This window comes from Triticum aestivum, chromosome 3B, assembly GCF_018294505.1.
Source record: "Triticum aestivum cultivar Chinese Spring chromosome 3B, IWGSC CS RefSeq v2.1, whole genome shotgun sequence".
In the NCBI taxonomy this organism is placed as follows: domain Eukaryota; kingdom Viridiplantae; phylum Streptophyta; class Magnoliopsida; order Poales; family Poaceae; genus Triticum; species Triticum aestivum.
Genome location: NC_057801.1, coordinates 131665616 through 131686688, shown reverse-complemented (window position 1 = coordinate 131686688; position 21073 = coordinate 131665616).

Here is a 21073-nt window from a genome sequence, read left to right as displayed (position 1 = left end):
AATACCCTTCAGTATCTCTTGATTAGCTCTTTCTGCTTGACCATTGGATTGAGGATGAGCAACGGCCGAAACATCAAGCCGGATATGTTCTCGCTGACAGAACTCTTCCATGGCTCCCTTGGAAAGATTAGTACCATTATCAGCTATAATGCTGTGTGGGAAACCAAAATGAAAGATCACCTTTTTCATGAACTGAACCGCTGTGGCCGCATCACACTTACTTACTGGCTCCGCCTTAACCCACTTTGTAAACTTATCCACTGCCACCAGGAGATGTGTCTTTTTATCCTTAGACCTTTTGAAAGGTCCAACCATGTCAAGCCCCCAGACTGCGAATGGCCAGGTAATTGGGATCATCCTCAATTCCTGAGCCGGCACATGAGTACGTCGTGAGAACTTCTGACAACCGTCACATTTACTGACCAGATCCTCCGCATCAGCATGAGCCGTGAGCCAGTAGAAACCATGACGAAAAGCCTTGGCCACAAGAGATTTTGAGCTGGCATGATGACCACAATCTCCTTCATGAATCTCACGAAGTATCTCTTGTCCCTCTCCAGGTGACACATAGCGTTGAAACGCCCCTGTTACACTGCAATGATGCAACTCACCATTAACAATCGTCATGGATTTGGATCGTCTGACAATTTGTCTTGCCAAAGTTTCATCCTCCGGTAACTCTCCCCGTGTCATGTAGGCCAAATATGGCACTGTCCAATCCGGGATAACATGAAGAGCTGCCACCAGTTGGGCCTCCGGGTCTGGCACCGCTAGTTCGTCCTCGGTATGCACCTTGACAGAAGGGTTATGCAAAACATCAAGAAAGGTGTTAGGTGGCACCGGCTTACGTTGAGATCCCAGCCGGCTTAAAACATCAGCCGCCTCATTCTTCCTTCGATCAATGTGCTCCACTTGATAACCTTTGAAATGTCCAGCCACAGCATCTACTTCACGTTGATAAGCCGCCATGAGAGGATCCTTGGAATCCCATGTTGGGGAACGTTGCATAAAATAAAAAAATTCCTACGTTCACCAAGATCAATCTATGAGTTCATCTAGCAACGAGAGAGAGGGCTGCATCTACACACCCATGTAGATTGCGAGCGGAAGCGTTCAAGAGAACGAGGTTGAGGGAGTCGTACTCGTCATGATCCAAATCACTTGAGATCCTAGCGCCAAACGGATGGCACCTCCGCGTTCAACACACGTACGGTCAGCGTGACGTCTCCTCCTTCTTGATCCAGCAAGGGGGGAGGGGAGGTTGATGAAGATCCAGCAGCACGACGGCGTGGTGGTGGATGCAGCAGGGATCCGGCAGGGCTTCGCCAAGCGTCTGCGGGAGGGAGAGGTGTAGCAAGGGGGGAAGGGAGGCGCCAGGTGTCAGGGTGCGGCTGCCCTCCCACCCCCCTCTTTATATAGGGACCCCAGGGGGGCGCCGGCCCTAGGAGATGGGATCTCCTAGGGGGGCAGCGGCCAAGGGGGGAAACTTGCCCCCCAAGGCAAGTGGAGGCGCCCCCTCCCCTAGGGTTCCCAACCCTAGGCGTAGAGGGGGGCCCAGGGGGGCGCACCAGCCCACCAGGGGCTGGTTCCCCTCCCACTTCAGCCCATGGGGCCCTCCGGGATAGGTGGCCCCACCCCGTGGACCCCGGGACCCTTCCGGTGGTCCCGGTACAATACCGGTGAACCCCGAAACTTTCCCGATGGCCGAAACTCGACTTCCCATATATAATTCTTTACCTCAGGACCATTTCGGAACTCCTCGTGACGTCCGGGATCTCATACGGTACTCCGAACAACTTTCGGTTTGCTGCATACTCATATCTCTACAACCCTAGCGTCACCGAACCTTAAGTGTGTAGACATGACCGAGACTGCTCTCCGGTCAATAACCAACAGCAGGATCTGGATACCCATGTTGGCTCCCACATGCTCCTCGATGGTCTCATCGGATGAACCACGATGTCGAGGATTAAAGCAACCCCGTATACAATTCCCTTTGTCAATCGGTACGTTACTTGCCCGAGATTCGATCGTCGGTATCCCAATACCTTGTTCAATCTCGTTACCGGCAAGTCACTTTACTCGTACCGTAATGCATGATCCCGTGACCAGACACTTGGTCACTTTGAGCTAATTATGATGATGCATTACCGAGTGGGCCCAGAGATAACTCTCCGTCATACGGAGTGACAAATCCCAGTCTCGATCCGTGTCAACCCAACAGACACTTTCGGAGATACCCATAGCATACCTTTATAGTCTCCCAGTTACGTTGTGACATTTGGTACACCCAAAGCACCCCTACGGTATCCGGGAGTTACACAATCTCATGGTCTAAGGAAAAGATACTTGACATTGGAAAAGCTCTAGCAAACGAACTACACGATCTTTGTGCAATGCTTAGGATTGGGTCTTGTCCATCACATCATTCTCCTAATGATGTGATCCCGTTATCATTGACATCCAATGTCCATAGTCAAGAAACAATGACTATATGTTGATCAACGAGCTAGTCAACTAGAGGCTCACTAGGGACATGCTATGGTCTATGTATTCACACGTGTATTACGATTTCCGGATAATACAATTATAGCATGAATAAAAGACTATTATCACTTGCACTAGAGTCAATAATCTAGTTACATTATGATGAATCGAACACCCATAGAGTTCTGGTGTTGATCATGTTTTGCTTGCGGAAGAGGTTTAGTCAACGGATCTGCGACATTCAGATCCGTATGTACTTTGCAAATATCTATGTCTCCATCTTGAACATTTTCATGGATGGAGTTGAAGCGACGCTTGATGTGCCTGGTCTTCTTGTGAAACCTGGGCTCCTTGGCAAGGGCAATAGCTCTAGTGTTGTCACAGAAGAGAGTGATCGGCCCCGACGCATTGGGTATGACTCCTAGGTCGGTGATGAACTCCTTCATCCATATTGCTTCATGCGCTGCCTCCGAGGCTGCCATGTACTCTGCTTCACATGTAGATCCCGCCACGATGCTCTGCTTGCAACTGCACCAGCTTACTGCTCCACGATTCAACATATACATGTATCCGGTTTGTGACTTAGAGTCATCCAGATCTGTGTCGAAGCTAGCATCGACGTAACCCTTTACGACGAGCTCTTCGTCACGTCCATAGACGAGAAACATGTCCTTTGTCCTTTTCAGGTACTTCAGGATATTCTTGACCGCTGTCTAGTGTTCCTTGCCGGGATTACTTTGGTACCTTCCTACCAAACTTACGGCAAGGTTTACATCAGGTATGGTACACAGCATGGCATACATAATAGATCCTATGGCTGAGGCATAGGGGATGACACTCATCTCTTCTTTTTCTTCTGCGGTGGTCGGGCATTGAGCCGAGCTCAATCTCACACCTTGCAACATAGGCAAGAACCCTTTCTTGGACTGATCCATATTGAACTTCTTCAATATCTTATCAAGGTATGTGCTTTGTGAAAGACCTATGAGGCGTCTCGATCTATCCCTATAGATCTTGATGCCTAATATGTAAGCAGCTTCTCCAAGGTCCTTCATTGAAAAACACTTATTCAAGTAGGCCTTAATGTTGTCCAAAAGTTCTATATCATTTCCCATCAAAGTATGTCCTCTACATATAATATGAGAAATGCTACAGAGCTCCCACTCACTTTCTTGTAAACGCAGGCTTCTCCATAAGTCTACATAAACCCAAACACTTTGATCATCTCATCAAAGCGAATGTTCCAACTCCGAGATGCTTGCACCAGCCCATAAATGGATCGCTGGAGCTTGCATACCTTGTTAGCATTCTTAGGATCGACAAAACCTTCCGACTGCATCATATACAGTTCTTCCTTAAGATAGCCGTTAAGGAATGCCGTTTCGACGTCCATCTGCCATATCTCATAATCATAGTATACGGCAATTGCTAACATGATTCAGACGGACTTCAGCTTCGCTACGGGAGAGAAAGTCTCATCATAGTCAACCCCTTGAACTTGTCGATAACCCTTAGCGACAAGTCGAGCTTTATAGATGGTAATATTACCATCCGTGTTCGTCTTCTTCTTAAAGATCCATTTGTTTTCTATCGCTCGCCGATCATCGGGCTAGTCTGTCAAAGTCCATACTTTGTTTTCATACATGGATTCTATCTCGGATTGCATGGCTTCAAGCCATTTGTTGGAATCTAGGCCCGCCATCACTTCTTCATAGTTCGAAGGTTCATCGTTGTCTAAGCAAAATGATTTCCAGGATAGGGTTGCCATACCACTCTGGTGTGGAACGTGTCCTTGTGGACCTACGAAGTTCAGTAGCAACTTGATCCGAAGTACCTTGATCATCATCATTAATTTCCTCTCCAGTTGGTGTAGGCACCATAGGAACATTTTCCTGAGCTGCATTACTTTCCGGTTCAAGAGGTAGTACTTCATCGAGTTCTACTTTCCTCCCACTTACTCCTTTCGAGAGAAACTCTTTTTCCAGAAAGGATCCGTTCTTGGCAACAAAGATCTTGCCTTCGGATCTAAGGTAGAAGGTATACCCAATAGTTTCCTTAGGGTATCCTATGAAGACGCATTTTTCCGACTTGGGTTCGAGCTTTTCAGGTTGAAGTTTCTTGACATAAGCATCGCATCCCCAAACTTTTAGAAACGACAACTTAGGTTTCTTCCCAAACCATAATTCATACGGTGTCGTCTCAACGGATTTAGACGGAGCCCTATTTAAAGTGAATGTAGCTGTCTCTAGAGCGTATCCCCAAAATGATAGCGGTAAATCGGTAAGAGACATCATAGATCGCACCATATCCAATAGAGTGCGATTACAACGTTCGAACACACCGTTACACTGAGGTGTTCCAAGCGGCATGAGTTGTGAAACGATTCCATATTTCCTTAAGTGCGTACCAAATTCGTGACTTAAATATACTCCTCCACGATCCGATCGTAAGAACTTTATTTTTCGGTCACGTTGATTCTCTACTTCATTCTGAAATTCCTTGAACTTTTCAAAGGTCTCAGACTTGTGTTTCATCAAGTAGACATACCCATATCTACTTAAGTCATCAGTGAGAGTGAGAACATAATGATATCCTCCGTGAGCCTCAACGTTCATTGGACCACACACATCAGTATGTATGATTTCCAATAAGTTGGTTGCTCGCTCCATTGTTCCGGAGAACGGAGTCTTGGTCATTTTGCCCATTAGGCATGGTTCGCATGTGTCAAATGATTCATAATCGAGAGACTCTAAAAGTCCATCAGCATGGAGCTTCTTCATGCGCTTGACACCAATGTGACCAAGGCGGTAGTGCCAAAAGTATGTGGGACTATCGTTATCAACTTTACATCTTTTGGTATTCACACTATGAATATGTGTAACATTACGTTCGAGATTCATTAAGAATAAACCATTGACCATCGGGGCATGACCATAAAACATATCTCTCATATAAATAGAACAACCATTATTCTCGAATTTAAATGAGTAGCCACCTCGTATTAAACGAGATCCAGATACAATGTTCATGCTCAAACTTGGCACTAAATAACAATTATTGAGGTTTAAAACTAATCCCGTGGGTAAATGTAGAGGCAGCGTGCCGACGGCGATCACATCGACCTTGGAACCATTCCCGACGCGCATCGTCACCTCGTCCTTCGCCAGTCTCCGCTTATTCCGCAGCTCCTGCTGTGAGTTACAAATATGAGCAACGGCACCGGTATCAAATACCCAGGAGTTACTACGAGTACTGGTAAGGTACACATCAATTACATGTATATCACATATACCTTTAGTGTTGCCGGCCTTCTTGTCCGCTAAGTATTTGGAGCAGTTCCGCTTCCAGTGACCCTTCCCTTTGCAATAAAAGCACTCAGTCTCAGGCTTGGGTCCATTCTTTGACTTCTTCCCGGCAACTGGCTTACCAGGCGCAGCAACATCCTTGCCGTCCTTCTTGAAGTTCTTCTTACCCTTGCCCTTCTTGAACTTAGTGGTTTTATTGACCATCAACACTTGATGTTCCTTCTTGATTTCTACCTCTGCTGACTTCAGCATTGAAAATACTTCAGGAATAGTTTTCACCATCCCCTACATGTTGTATTTCATCACAAAGCTCTTGTAGCTCGGTGGGAGCGACTGAAGGATTCTGTCAATGACCGCCTCGTCCGGGAGGTTAATGTTCAGCTGGGATAGGCGGTTGTGCAACCCAGACATTTTGAGTATGTGCTCACTGACAAAACTATTTTCCTCCATCTTACAACTATAGAACTTGTCGGAGACTTCATATCTCTCGACCCGGGCATGAGCTTGGAAAACCATTTTTAGCTCCTCGAACATCTCATATGCTCCGTGTTACTCAAAACGCTTTTGGAGCCCCGGTTCTAAGCTGTAAAGCATGCCGCACTGAACGAGGGAGTAATCATCAGCACGTGACTGCCAAGCATTCATAATGTCTTGGTTCTCTGGGATGGGTGCTTCACCTAGCGGTCCTTCTAGGACATATGCTTTCTTGGCAGCTATGAGGATGATCCTCAGGTTCCGGACCCAATCCGTATAGTTGCTGCCATCATCTTTCAGCTTGGTTTTCTCTAGGAACGCGTTGAAGTTCATATTGACATGAGCATTGGCCATTTGATCTACAAGACATTTTTTGCAAAGATTTTAGACTAAGTTCATGATAATTAAGTTCATATAATGTCACATCCCTAGTTCTAGTAATGCCTAGTGCCAGCATCTAGTGTTGCATCATGTTTACTTTTCACAGAAAGTTGAAATGGGGATGACAGAACCCCCAGCACCCCCCTGAAAACAACTAGGGTTTACCAAAATCTTTTTCAATGAACCTGAAATGCCCTTCTAAAATGTCCATCATTTTTGTCTTGGTCCAAAACCTCTGCCAAAATTGGTTCACATTTTTCTAGGACACATAAGGTCACTGGATTAAATCATTACCTATTTGCATTTGGGCATTTAAATGCTATAAAATAATTCAAATGCCCAAATAATTCTGGATTTAAGTGAGGGCTGCTAGGAATAACCCAACAGAGCCCACAATTATTTTCAGGATTTATGGAAACATTTTAGTATTTTTAATAAAGCCCAACAGTTGCAGAAAATTAGAAAACATCAAGCAATTTAGAAAAGAGAGAGAGATAACGCCGACCTGGGCCACTTACCTGGCCTGGCACTGTGCCGGCCCAGCCCACCTGGCAAGTGCCAGTCATCGGCCACCTCCCGCCAGAGCAGGCAGGCAGCTGCCTATCGGCCGCGCGCGTCGCCGTGGCCACCTCCTGCTTGCCACCGAGGGGCTCTCGGCCCTTCTAGCGATGCCACGAGGATGCCCCGTGGCCCCTCGCTCCTCTCCCTCACTCACTGCTCTCTCCCTCGCCCCCTAGTCCCTTCTCCGAGCTCACCCGAGCGCCTCCGTCGCCGCCGCACACTCCCACCGCGCTCATCGGCCGTCCCTCGAGCAACCGTCATGCTCATCGGCTCCGCCTCGTCTTCTTCATCATCCCAGACGAGCCACGCATCCTCGGGCGCCCTGCAACGTCGTTGCCATCGTCGTCTTCTACCTTCGGCCGCCCAGATCTCCGGCGACCCTGCGCTGCCTCCGGCGCTTCCCCGGCCTAGTCTCCGCCTCGGATGGATCCACTATGAGCCCCTGCTGCTTCTCCTGTGCTCGCCCCCTCCGTTTCCGTCCCCTAGCTCCATTTCCCACCACGGCCGAAAGCTTCTCGCCGCCGGCCATGGCGTAGCCGTGGCCACAACCGCGCAAGCTCACAACGGGGCGCCTCACCGTGCTCAAGAAGCCCCCAGGAGCCTAACGCACTCACCAGCTCCTCCTCCCGTGCACCGTAGCCCCATTTCCGTCAGCGTCCGAACTCCGGCCGCCGCTGTCGAGCTCGCCGGCATCGTTTCCGGCGTCCCCGTATCCAACCACTTGCACCACTGGATGCGGCGCTTTCCCAGCTGCACATAGCACATCTCCGTCGCCGATTTGGTCGTCGGAGGAGCATTTCCGAGCCGCCCTGTCGTTTCTGTCATCACCGGCGACGAGCCGCTGGCGTGTTAGGCACTGTTGACCAGGGGTTTGACCTCCCCTGGGTCATTGACATGTGGGGCCAGCCCCTGCTAATTACCTAGGTTAGGATTAAATTAGCACTAACAGTCTTTGTTAATTAGCCTAGTCACTGACCAGTGGGTCCCAGCGTTAGGTTTGACTTGGGCTTACGTTGTTGACCTGATGACATCATTCTGAAGTCAGGCTGACGCAGTAATGCTTTTCTGGATTTTAAATAAATCTATTTGATTTATTTAATTTCAGAAAATATCCAAAACTTCTAAAAATCATATAAAATCAACCGTAACTCCAAACGAAACAAATTATATATGAAAAATTATCAGTAAAATCCAAAGAATCTATTTATGGCATTTTCATGCATGTTAGAGCAAATTAAACCTACTGTTTAGATGAAACAAGTTAATGCACTAATATGACCTCTTAAAATGGATTTGCATTTGAATCTTTGGTTCAAATGGACTCATCTCAATCTGTTCTAGCTTGCATTAGCCCAAAACACATTCATATTGCCATGTCATAGAATGCATCATATTGTGCATTGCATTGATCGTGTTTCTTCTCTATTTGCCAGTGTTGTTCCCCCTCGGTAGACGTTGTATCGACGTTGTGATCGTTGACACTGATGAAGACTCAATGCTATCTTCAGAAGTGCCAGGCAAGCAAAACCCCCTTGTTCATTCCGATACAATCCTACCCTCTCGCTCCTGCTCTCTTTTACTGCATTAGGACAACACCGATTCATCGGTTACTTGCTGCGGTAGCTGAACCCCTTTATCCTTTGCATGACCTGTCATTACCACAGTAAATAGATGAAACCCACTAGCATGAGTAGGAGTTGTTTGAGCCCTGTTGTGCCTACTCATTCATGCTTGTTTGTCATGCCTGCTACTGCTTAGAGTTGAGTCAGGTCTGATTCATCGGGGATGAATCAGAGGTGTGTGAACATGTCCTACTATGTGTGAGCTAAGTGTATGAACACGATTTGGTAAAGGTAGCGGTGAGAGGCCATGTAGGAGTACATGGTGGGTTGTCTCATTGAAGCCGTCCTTAGGAACTGAGTTCTGTGTTTGTGATCCATGATTAAGCTACTACCATGCATTGGGCCCTGAAATATGACCCCGCTCGACTTCTTAATCACCCTTGTCCTCTGTCCAGGAGTTGCAAGTAGTTTCTGGTGTTTGTAGTATGCTGGAGGCCGTGGGCAGCGCTGACCCGAGGGGTGGGCTGTGATGCGGTAGGCACATGGCCGGGTATACCGGGCGCCCGTTTGGTGTCACGGAACCCTGTACACATTGTTCGGGGCCGTATGTGGAAACCTCGGCCGGACTCCCTGCGGATGGAACCTGAATAGGCGATAAACCTGGACTAGAGACTTGAGTGTTTAGGTAGGTCATGGTCTACACCCACGTCCGCTTTCGCTTGAAGTCTGCCGAGCACATGTCGTGTGCAGACGCTAAGTGGTGGAAACATGTATGAATAAGTACACCCCTGCAGGGTTAACATCATCTATTCGAATAGCCGTGTCCACGGTAAAGGACTTCTGGGTTGCCTATAACAGTTCATAGACAAGTGAAAGTGGATACTCTAAAATACACAAGATAAGCGTGAGTGCTATGGATGGCGTTCTCGTAGGGAGACGGGAGCGGATCCATAGTGGTGTATTGGTTGGTGAATATGTGGACTCGTGTGCGCCACCTCAAAAGAGTTACTTGCAATCGTAGTTTAGGATAGCCACTGAGTCAAAGCTGGCTTGCTGCAGTTAAACTCCACCATCCCCTTTGTTGATAATGATGCATATGTAGTTAGTTCTGATGTAAGTCTTGCTGGGTACATTTGTACTCACGTTTGCCTATTTTATGTTTTTGCAGAGAGACTTCAGTCTCACTAGTAGTTCCACGTGGACTTCGACGTTTAGCTTGTTACCTCAGCTACGATCTTGTGCCCTCGGCAGGATCTGGTAGATAGTCAGGCTTCTCAGCCTTTTTCATTTATAGATGTCTGTACCCAGACATGTTAAGCTTCCGCTTGTGCTTTGACTTGTATGCTCTGAATGTTGGGTCGTGAGACCCATGTTTGTATTATCTCGCTCCTCGGAGCCTATTGAATAAAATACTTGAGTTGTAGAGTCATGTTGTGATGCCATGTTGTATTTGCACATATCGAGCATATTGTGTGTATGTTATTGAAATGCTTGGTATGTGTGGGATCTGACTATCTAGTTGTTTATCCTTGGTAGCCTCTCTTACCGGGAAATGTCTCCTAGTGCTTCCACTGAGCCATGGTAGCTTGCTACTGCTCCGGAACACTTAGGCTGGCCGGCATGTGTCCTTCTTCGTTCCTGTGTCTGTCCCTTCGGGGAAATGTCACGCAATGAGTACCGGAGTCCTGTTAGCCCGCTACAGCCCGGTTTACCGGAGTCCTGCTAGCCCAGTTGCTATAGCCCGGATTCACTCGCTGATGACCGACACGTTCGTTGTTGGGTCATGTATGCCTGTCCCTGTAAGTTAGTGCCACTTTGGGTTCATGACTAGCCATGTCAGCCCGGGCTCCTTGTCATATGGATGCTAGCGACACTATCATATACGTGTGCCAAAAGGCGCAAACGGTCCCGGGCCTGGTAAGGCGACACCCGTGGGAATACCGTGCGTGAGGCCGCAAAGTGATATGAGGTGTTACATGCTAGATCGGTGTGGCATTGAGTCGGGGTCCTGACATCTTTGGTATCAGAGCCTGACTGCGTGTAGGATTACCAAGCCAAACTGGTCGAATTTGAGTCTAGAAATGCTTTAGTTATATGTAGGGGAATTGATTGTAGGATGGAACGTAAGGCTCTTTTTACTCCTTATACCTCATGCCCTTCTGATCTGAGTCATCTTATTTTTCCTATGGGGTTAAGGAACTAGGCTTTCTCTTTTTTCTATCAGGATCACGTGTTACTAATCAGTAGACCCATAAGATTGTTGGATTTAAGCCTCAGTTCAGTTTCTACCTCTGTATGTTAACTATTGATCTCAAAACCTTGATATTGTGCTTCTGAGTGGTTATGCCACCATTTTTGTAGCATGTCTCAAATCTTTTCGAGCATTTACAGCCGTTATGCTGTCCGAGTCTACCCAGGTTTCTAAAATAGTCTGAAGCATTTGCAAAATCCCTTCCTCCCGTTTTGATGCTCCTTTGGGCCAGATTAATCACACTAACTACTGAGTTGAGGTACTCTATGGCCTCGACATATATGTTGGAGTTATTATTATGACCCTAGGTGTCTTAGAGTGTCATCTAGTGATCTATCCATGATCTATGTTCTAGTGTGATGATTCTGGCCTTTATTCCTGAAAGCATCTCGTGATGCCACTTAGTAGTAGGTATTCTACTCCTTGGGTTTTGAACCCGAGATTCACCCCACTTACTTCATGTTTATAGTGTTGCTAGTTCCTTTAGGAAATTAGTAACCTTTGCATTACTCCTCGAGGTCCGTGGTATTTCCTTCTTCCAAATACTATGAACCACTTACGGCAGATGTTTGCTGGATCAAAAGATCACAACAAGAGTGCTCTCAATGGGTTCTCCATTCTATATTGCGACTCTGCTAGTTCTACTTTTCTGCATGGGTTATCCGGAAGAAATATGTTGAATTCGTTCGACATGCTAGTCCATGCATCCACAACTCAGAAAAACATATGTTCCTTTGAGTTGCCCTCTTTAGTTGTCTTCTGACCTTCGTCTATCAATTGATAGTCAAGAGTATGCATGCATTCGTTCATCGATGCCTATTACTCTTGTGGTCCGTCAAGCCATTCTAGTTCAGAATGACTAGGCGAAACAAACTCCAGAACCTCATCCATTTCCAGGATTGGGTCAAAGTAGTTGTGCTCCGCAGATCAACTTGCTAATCCAGTTTTTGTTCTGCTCTACCTTGCAGTATTACCATCTTTATATTAAGATTATCATGGGAATTGCACACCATTCTATGAACTCTTGATACAGTGATACTTCTCGCCATCGTTGTTCATTCCTGGGTTCCGTGTTGTTGTAACCGGAATGCCGATAAGTGAATCGTGATGTGTGAAATCTATACTCCTAGCAACTCTGTTGCTTGGTAATTAAATGGACAATAACCTCATTCTTAACGTGTTGGTTATTGAATCATCACCCTAAGGTTGATCGGGCCCCCTAGTCCTTATTTCCGGTGCACTCTCCGATCAGTGAGTTAGGATAGTGCCAATCCTTGCTTATTTGATCATATCGTCTTGCCCTGAAAAGCAAGATTGTTCCCGATCTTAGTAACATATCGGTGGTTTGTGATTTACCGAATATCTTCTCGGAAGTATCACCAGTTCGTCACCTGACTGTTATGTTGAGGTCGTGATCAAGTTGGTTTCATATAAACCAGCCCTTCTCCAAGAATCTGTGTTGCTTACCCCTAAGCTGTTTGGTCAAGCTAAACAACAACTTGGAGAGTTGGAAGATGGAAGCTTGTCCGATTTAGTTCATCTTAAGGGATATCTTGTATGTGTGTTGAAGAAAGATGATATCTTCATCGATTCATCCTCGTGACTAGTTGTTGGACCTATTGTCTTGCCAAAACTTTGATTTGAGTGTGGGCTATCCTCAAATCAAATCAGAACCAACGATGTTCTTAATGTTGTCTTACTCGTGGTTGATTCCTAGAGCATACACCATTATATCCTTTGGTCTGACCAATACCATCACTTGTTGTCATAATTATGGAATTCCATTTTTATGGAAACCTGGATGAATTGTTGTTGAGCCCATCGACAACATCCTTGTCTTCTCCATAATTTTGTTGGACATTAAGCTAGTGTTGGAAACTTTTGAAAGCATTTGTTCATGCTAGCTCATGAAGCATATGTTCGGATGTAAGAAGTGACTTCCTCTAATTCATGTGCATTTGATGCAAGTCACCGCCGTGAATCCGAGAAAGCAAGTTTTACTTCCTCTGGAACCATCCCAAGTCAGTTATGCATGTGCGAAGTATTCTATGGTCTGATAGACTGATCATCTTCATTCTATACGTATCCCTAGCACACCAAGCCACTGATTGATTTGTTCAAGGAGAAGAAGTTCCTTCTTAAGAGCTAGACTTACGCAAGGACTTCGATATCCTCGTTGATGGTTCCCAACCTGAACTCGGTAGTGTTTTATTATAAGAGTACCACGTGGTCATGCTTGTCTGGGACAGCGTGTTCTCATGTCTGTAGCAGAACCAGCTCATGTTTTGGAGCTTACTACCGTAGTTCATTCCCCGAGATTCTCGCAACACCGTCTCGTCGATTTGTGTTGCAAACTTTCATTTTTATTTCTAGACTTGATGAGTCTAGAATATCTCGTCACCAGCCAGATCTGAATCTCAGGCAGATATGATGGTTGGAATGTTTTCCCAAGAATTATAATATTGGTCTCTTTGTAACCCGGTAAAATGGATGTCGTGGCCAACACATCTAGCCGGAACACCCATTGTTGTAGGCTCTTGATTGAGAAAGTTGGCTACCTCCCCTTAAGGATTTCGTGGGATTTACTCCCTAGTTGACCCTTATGGATTTTTGAGATCCCGAAGTCCAACCTTTACTTGATGTTCTAGATATCAAACCATAGCTATGAATGGATTACGCTAGCACATCAAGGAGAACATTAGAAGCGGAGTTCTAAATGTCTCTCGGTCGATCGTCCAGATTTTGATCCCTTGGCCTCGCTAAGGTGAAATCTGAGGTGTTATCTTTCTTTGCATCTGCTTCCTCCACCAATACTCATCATGGTAGTATGTTGTGTTGCCAGGATCCCTGACACGGATGTTGGTAAAACCTTGATGAATATGGAAATGCTCAAGTTCTTGAGAGCACGCACAAGTGCTAGGTTTTATCGCCGGCATTAATTGCATAGTGCTCTCAGTTTCCTCGGTTATGCTATAACCCTTTCAGACAGTGGATTCACTCTCTTCTGATGCGGTTCTCCCCAGTTACCAGAATCATTCCCATCATTTGCATGTTGTTCCCAGCTTGCACCGCCATCATGCCACCCTACTCTGGATTACCCTTCTCAGTAATTACTGATCGGGATCATCCTCAAAGTGGTCCTACCATGGGTTCCATCCATTTCCAATGATAAGCAAAATCATCCATTGCCTTGTCTTCAACAAGGTAATCCACATCATCCATTCTGGTCCGAGAATGTCATTCTTTTGGACTCCTTCAAATGATCGATTGTGATTTGCCTTAGGCTGGTATAAAGAGTTTCAATGATCTCTGAATCAAAGGTAATTCTTTTTGCCACTTAAGGGGATATATCTATGAGTCACCATCCCTAAGGTGCCTCGTTGTGGTATCATGGAAAACTCAACTCCTCGCTACGTTGACAACCGTTCAACACCTTTTAAAGTGTGGATCTGTTGTCTACATAGTGAGTCCTCGTCATCTGTTTCACTCCATCCCTTCGGATGTATGCCTCGTGTCTCAGCTTGAGAGATGTTTCTACGTCTCATACCGCGAGTAGATCTTGTGATCATTAAGATGATCCATCTATGTAGACATGTCTTGTTTTTTATCCTCGTGTTGGATGAAGATCTCGAAAGCAAAGACGCCAAGATCAATTTGAGTCGACAAATCAACAACCCGAGAAGACAGTTGGATCATGAAGTTTGTGATGCTTAGTGTCCCCTTTGTCTTCTTACCTCACGTCTTGAATCTCGGGACGAGATTCTTGTTTAGTGGGGGTGAGTTGTCACATCCCTAGTTCTAGTAATGCCTAGTGCCAGCATCTAGTGTTGCATCATGTTTACTTTTCACAGAAAGTTGAAATGGGGATGACAGAACCCCCAGCACCCCCCCTGAAAACAACTAGGGTTTACCAAAATCTTTTTCAATGAACCTGAAATGCCCTTCTAAAATGTCCATCATTTTTGTCTTGGTCCAGAACCTCTGCCAAAATTGGTTCACATTTTTCTAGGACACATAAGGTCACTGGATTAAATCATTACCTGTTTGCATTTTGGCATTTAAATGCTATAAAATAATTCAAATGCCCAAATAATTCTGGATTTAAGTGAGGGCTGTTAGGAATAATCCCAACAGAGCCCACAATTATTTTCAGGATTTATGGGAACGTTTTAGTATTTTTTAATAAAGCCCAACAGTTGCAGAAAATTAGAAAACAGCAAGCAATTTAGAGAAGAGAGAGAGAGAGAGATAACGCCGACCTGGGCCACTTACCTGGCCTGGCACTGTGCCGGCCCAGCCCACCTGGCAAGTGCCAGTCATCGGCCACCTCCCGCCAGAGCAGGCGGGCAGCTGCCTGTCGGCCGCGCGCGTCGCCGTGGCCACCTCCTGCTTGCCACCGAGGGGCTCTCGGCCCTTCTAGTGATGCCACGAGGATGCCCCGTGGCCCCTCGCTCCTCTCCCTCACTTACTGCTCTCTCCCTCGCCCCCTAGTCCCTTTTCCGAGCTCACCCGAGCGCCTCCGTCACCGCCGCACACTGCCACCGCGCTCACCAGCCGTCCCTCGAGCAACCCTGCTTGGTTCTGATGCTCTGCCTTTACTCTCTGACATACATCACAAACTGCTACGTACTCCGCAATATCCTTCTTCATTCCGGTCCACCACAAAGTGTCCTTCAAATCCAAATACATCTTGGTATTTCCTGGGTGAATCGAATACGGAGAATCATGGGCCTCTTGTAGAATCAACTTCCTGATCAACGGATCATTAGGCACATAAACGCGGTCCTCAAACCATAAGGTATCGTGCTCATCCTCACAAAATCCTTTAGCTTTTCCTTTGCTCATCTTCTCCTTAATAGAGGCAATCTCCTTGTCAGTCTTCTGAGCTTCTCTAATCTTCTCCATCAAAGTAGACTGAATCTCCAATGCTGCTACATAGCCTTTCGGAACTATCTCCAAATATAGCTCGCAAAGATCCTCGGCTAACTCCTTCGGTAACTCTCCAGCCATGAGTGTGTTGACATGACTCTTGCGGCTCAACGCATCGGCTACTACGTTAGCCTTTCCGGGGTGATAATGCAATCTCATATCATAATCCTTGATGACTTCCAACCATCTCCTTTGCCTAAGATGCAACTCCTTCTGTGTGAAAATGTACTTCAAACTCTTGTGATCCGTGTACACCTCACAATGGTTTCCGATGAGGAAATGTCTCCATGTCTTCAATGCATGCACAACGGCTGCTGACTCCAAATCATGCGTAGAATAATTCAACTCATGGGGCTTAAGTTGTCGCGAGGCATACGAAACAACTCTTCCCTCCTGCATAAGCACTACTCCAAGTCCTCGACGAGAAGCGTCGCAATATACTTCATAATCCTTGCGCTGATCTGGCAGAATCAACACTGGCGATGTAACCAAACGTTTCGTCAACTCCTGGAAACTAGCCTCACATTCCTCAGTCTATTTGAACTTGGTATCCTTCTTCAGCAACTCCGTCATGGGCTTCGCAATCTTTGAGAAATTTTCAATGAACCTCCGGTAGTATCCTGCGAGTCTAAGAAAACTCCGGATCTCTCCAACTATTGTTGGTGCTACCCAATTTGTCACAGTGACAACTTTGGTGGGATCTACTGCTATTCCTTCTCTGGATATAACTTCCTTCAACCAAAACTCATATTTGCTGAACTTGGCATATAATTGATGTTCTCTGAGCTTCTCCAGTACCAAACGCAAATGCTCCTTATGCTCTTCTTCGTTCTTCGAGTAGACCAAAATATCATCAATGAAAACCACGATGAACTTATCCAGAAACTCCATAAACACCTTGTTCATCATGTTCATGAAATATGCAGGTGCGTTAGTCAGACCAAATGACATAACGGTATACTCGTACAGCCCGTACCTGGTGGTAAAAGGCGTCTTAGGTATATCCTGCTCTCAAATCTTCAACTGGTGGTATCCTGATCGCAGGTCGTTCTTGGAAAATACCTTAGCTCCTTGCAATTAGTCAAACAAATCATTGATCACCGGCAATGGGTATTTGTTCTTGATCATCACTTCATTCAATCCTCGATAGTCAACAACCATCCTTAATGATCCATCCTTCTTCTCCACTAGAAGCACTGGCGATCCCCAAGGTGAAGAACTTGGGCAAATATAACCTTTATCCAGTAACTCCTTAATCTGCTTCTTAATTTCCTCCAAATCTTGTGCGGGCATCCTGTACGGTCTCTTGGATATTGGCCCTGTGCCGAAAACTCAAAGTCCCTATCCGGTGGCATGCCTGGAAACTCCTCTGGAAATACATCAGGGAATTCCTTCACCACTGGTACTTCCTCCTGTACAACTCCTGATAAGGAATTTACTTGGGTCCTCTTCGGCTTGTGCCGGGATACATACTTGATCCTTCTTCCTTCTGGGGTGGTAAGCAAAATCGATTTGCTGGCGCATTCAATGTTCCCTCCATACTTTGATAACCAATCCATGCCCAATATCACATTCAATCCTTGCGATTCCAATACTATTAGGTCCGAGGGAAACACGTAGTTACCAATCCTTAATGGCAACCGATCACACCATAAACTGGCCATATACTCTACTCCAGGCGAGGTTACTAGCATGGGTGACCTAAGGGCTTGGGTTGGCAGTTTATACTTATCCACAAATCCCCTTGATATGTATGAATGTGATGCACCAGTATCAAAAAGAATGAGTGCAGCAAATGACTTAACCAAAAACTTACTTATTACTGCATCTGGCTGGGCTTCAACCTCCTCCACGTTAACGTGGTTCACCTGTCCCCTGTTGAAAGGGTACGGCTTCTTCCCAGAGCTTCCATTGCTATTACCATTCTGGGCTTCAGGACATTCATTGGCCTAATGTCCAGTCTTCTGACACTTAAAGCAAGTGACTTGGCTCAGGTCTCTCTTGGCTGGGGTTGATGGGTTGGTACGGTTCTGGCCGTTGTTTCCTCCATTCCCACTCCCATTCCCATTATTGGGGCCATTATGATTATGCGAGCTCCCTCCTCCATGGGTATGCTGAAAATGTCCTCCCGATTTCGTGGTAAAATGAGGCTTCTGCTGAGCTCTAGAATTGTACTTCCCTTGTCCATACTTCCTCTTGCGGTTGTCAATCTGTTGCTGCTTCCCTTCAATCATGAGAGCTCTATCTACCAACTCCTGGTAGTTGTTGAAGGTTGCTACCATCAACTGCATGCTCAGCTCATCATTCAGTCCTTCCAGAAACTTCTCCTGCTTAGCTGCATCTGTAGCAACGTCATCTGGGGCATAACGTGCTAGCTTACTAAAGTCATCCACATACTGGCCAACAGTACGTCCTCCTTGGCGCAAATTGCGAAACTCGCGCTTCTTCATGGCCATAGCTCCTGTTGAAACATGGGCAGTACGGAAAGCCTGCTGAAACTGATCCCACGTGACAGTGTTGATAGGATAAGTGGCTGTGAAATTCTCCCACGATCATGTTAAGGGTCCATCAAGCTGATGTGCAGTAAAATGCACCTTTCCCGCATCTGTGCATCCTGCAGCGGTCAATTCCCTTTCTGTCTTGCGGAGCCAATCATCTGCAACTATCGGCTTGGTGCTACTGGAGAACACCGGTGGATTCAGTCTAAGGAAACGGGTTAAGTGATCAATAGGTGGTGGTGGTGGTGGGTTGTTGTTGTTGTTGTTGTTGTTCCCCTGATTCTGATTCTGGACTAGTAACTGCATCAATGCATTCTGCTTCTGGATCAACTGAGTGAGCTCCGGTGGGAAAGCAAATCCATTGTCACGTATCGGAGGCATCTGAGGGTTTAGAAAAGATGAGAATACAGAATAGAATGAGGTCTAGAGAGAAAGCACTACCCATATGCACATGAGACAAATGCAAACAAAATCACTTCATTCAATCAAACAAGGGCATACAACGGTCTAACTATCGTTACAAAAATGCTCGGACTATACTAGATAAATGGGGGGAAATACTACTACTGTTATGGTGGTCGACTAGAAAAACTGCTCCGTTGAAGACTCCATGATATCTGCTCCAGCTTCATCAACATAGTCATCATAGCTATCGTCTGGGTCCGAGTCGGTGTCGTCGATGATGATGTAGTTCTCTGGACAAGTGCATTCATCGTCTTCTCCTCCAGTCGCGGGAAATCCCATAAACACCTTTAGCTTCTTCTTCTTCAGATCTTCATTCTTCTCCATGAGTGTTGCTATTTCCTCCTCATATCCATCGCGTGTATACTTGAGTTCTTCTTCCAGTTTCATGATCTTGGTCATAGCCTTCTTCAGATCTATCATGCCTGCGCACATCTGGTTCTCCTGGCATCGAATGTGCTGGTTTAACTCCTGGATGAAAGCTGCAATTGATCTATCCTTCCTGGTACTGATCATCTCCCATTGCTCATCTCAGCGCCCACAAATCTAGTAGATAGCCATGCTCTTTCCTAAACTCCAGGTTGGTGCATCAAAGGAAAACTCTATGGGCTCAATGACGGGCATGAACGTCCTTCCTGGAACTTGAACTTGAATCATCCAACGCTCCTCTTCTGGTAGAGTGGCGATGTAGGTCCCGGTGAAGCTTGGTACTTCGATGTTCAGGTACCTAGTGACTTCCTTCAAGTGGCGTTCAAAGGGTGTATCTTCATCCGGTTGCGTGAACTTGTTCCTTGCATCCGCCGTCCTAAAAACGTAGAAAAGATGAGGAGTCAGAAATGAGAAGAGTGAGTAGTGATCTAGGACTTTAGCTTAGTGGTCATGTCCTACAGTCAGCGTGTGCTCTGATACCGTCTTGTAGCGACCAGACCTCAAACAGTCTGATCTCTGTGCATCAGTGTCATCCCTGGATCAGTAATGCTGACACGCACAGTACTCGAGGATTTATAACCGAGTAGCAATCACACACTTATTACATCGAATGTCTCAAAAGAGAACTTATTATAATAAATATGGCTTAAGGCCATCTAATGATGATAACAGCAGAAGGCTTGGAAGATAAGTGAGTCCATCAACTCCAACGGCATCACTGAGTATAGAACCACGACCTAAAAGTCACCTTACTCGTCGTCTGAAAAGTCTGCAACATGAACGTTGCAGCCCGAAAACAGGTCAGCACATGGAATATGCTGGCAATGTAACACATAGAGAATATGCTGGCATTCGCTCGTTCATTCGTTTTGATCGGTTTATTTTATTTTCTCCTGGTTTATTTAATTAGCGAGCATTCGCTTGTTCGTTCATTTTAACGGACGAGTTTGCCGTTTAGTTTCAGTTAACAAACATCTGTTGGTAAAGCTGTTCGTCAGTTTTTTTCTCGGATTTTCCGCGATTATTCCAGATCGCGATTTCTGATCCGATTTTCGTTTTAGTTTAACTTTTCGCTCGTTTATCGAAATCGGACGATTCAAGCGCCTAGAGTTTCATCTTGAAACCCTCTTTCCGTTTAACCCACTCAAACAAGTTTTTGCTACTATAAAATTTGACTTAGGTCCATATTAGTAAATGAAGCTCTTTTCTTTCACCGTTTGCTTTTCGTTGCTTCGTTTGTTTTGATTCTTTTTGCAAACCGGAGTTCTTAAGTTGAACTTTCTGGTTAGATCTCTTATTTGAGTTTTACCTGTGCATTAGATGAGTACTTATTGTATGCTTGTTTGCTTGTTTGTTTGCGATAGAGTGCCCGGAGTGCGCCGCTTGCTACTTCGAATCTCTAGGTTTCACGGATCATCAGCAAGGCAAGTAACACTTTGATCATACCTCTTTACTACCCAGTTTTATTGCATCAGATCAATCCTCAAACAATTACATAATTAGGATCTAATTAAATTGTGGGTTTTGGGAAGTAGATGAGGTAGTACCTATTACCTGTTTTATTATCAAACCCTTGGGAGATACTTCTACGTTTGCTTATTGCCATGCTATGCTAGTAGACATGGATTGGGTGAGTGAATCCATGATAGATGTGAGATTGTTATTTAATGGTTTATTTAAGATGGCAACATTAATACACATCTGGGCGGATTGAGGCACCTGGGTATTCCAGCA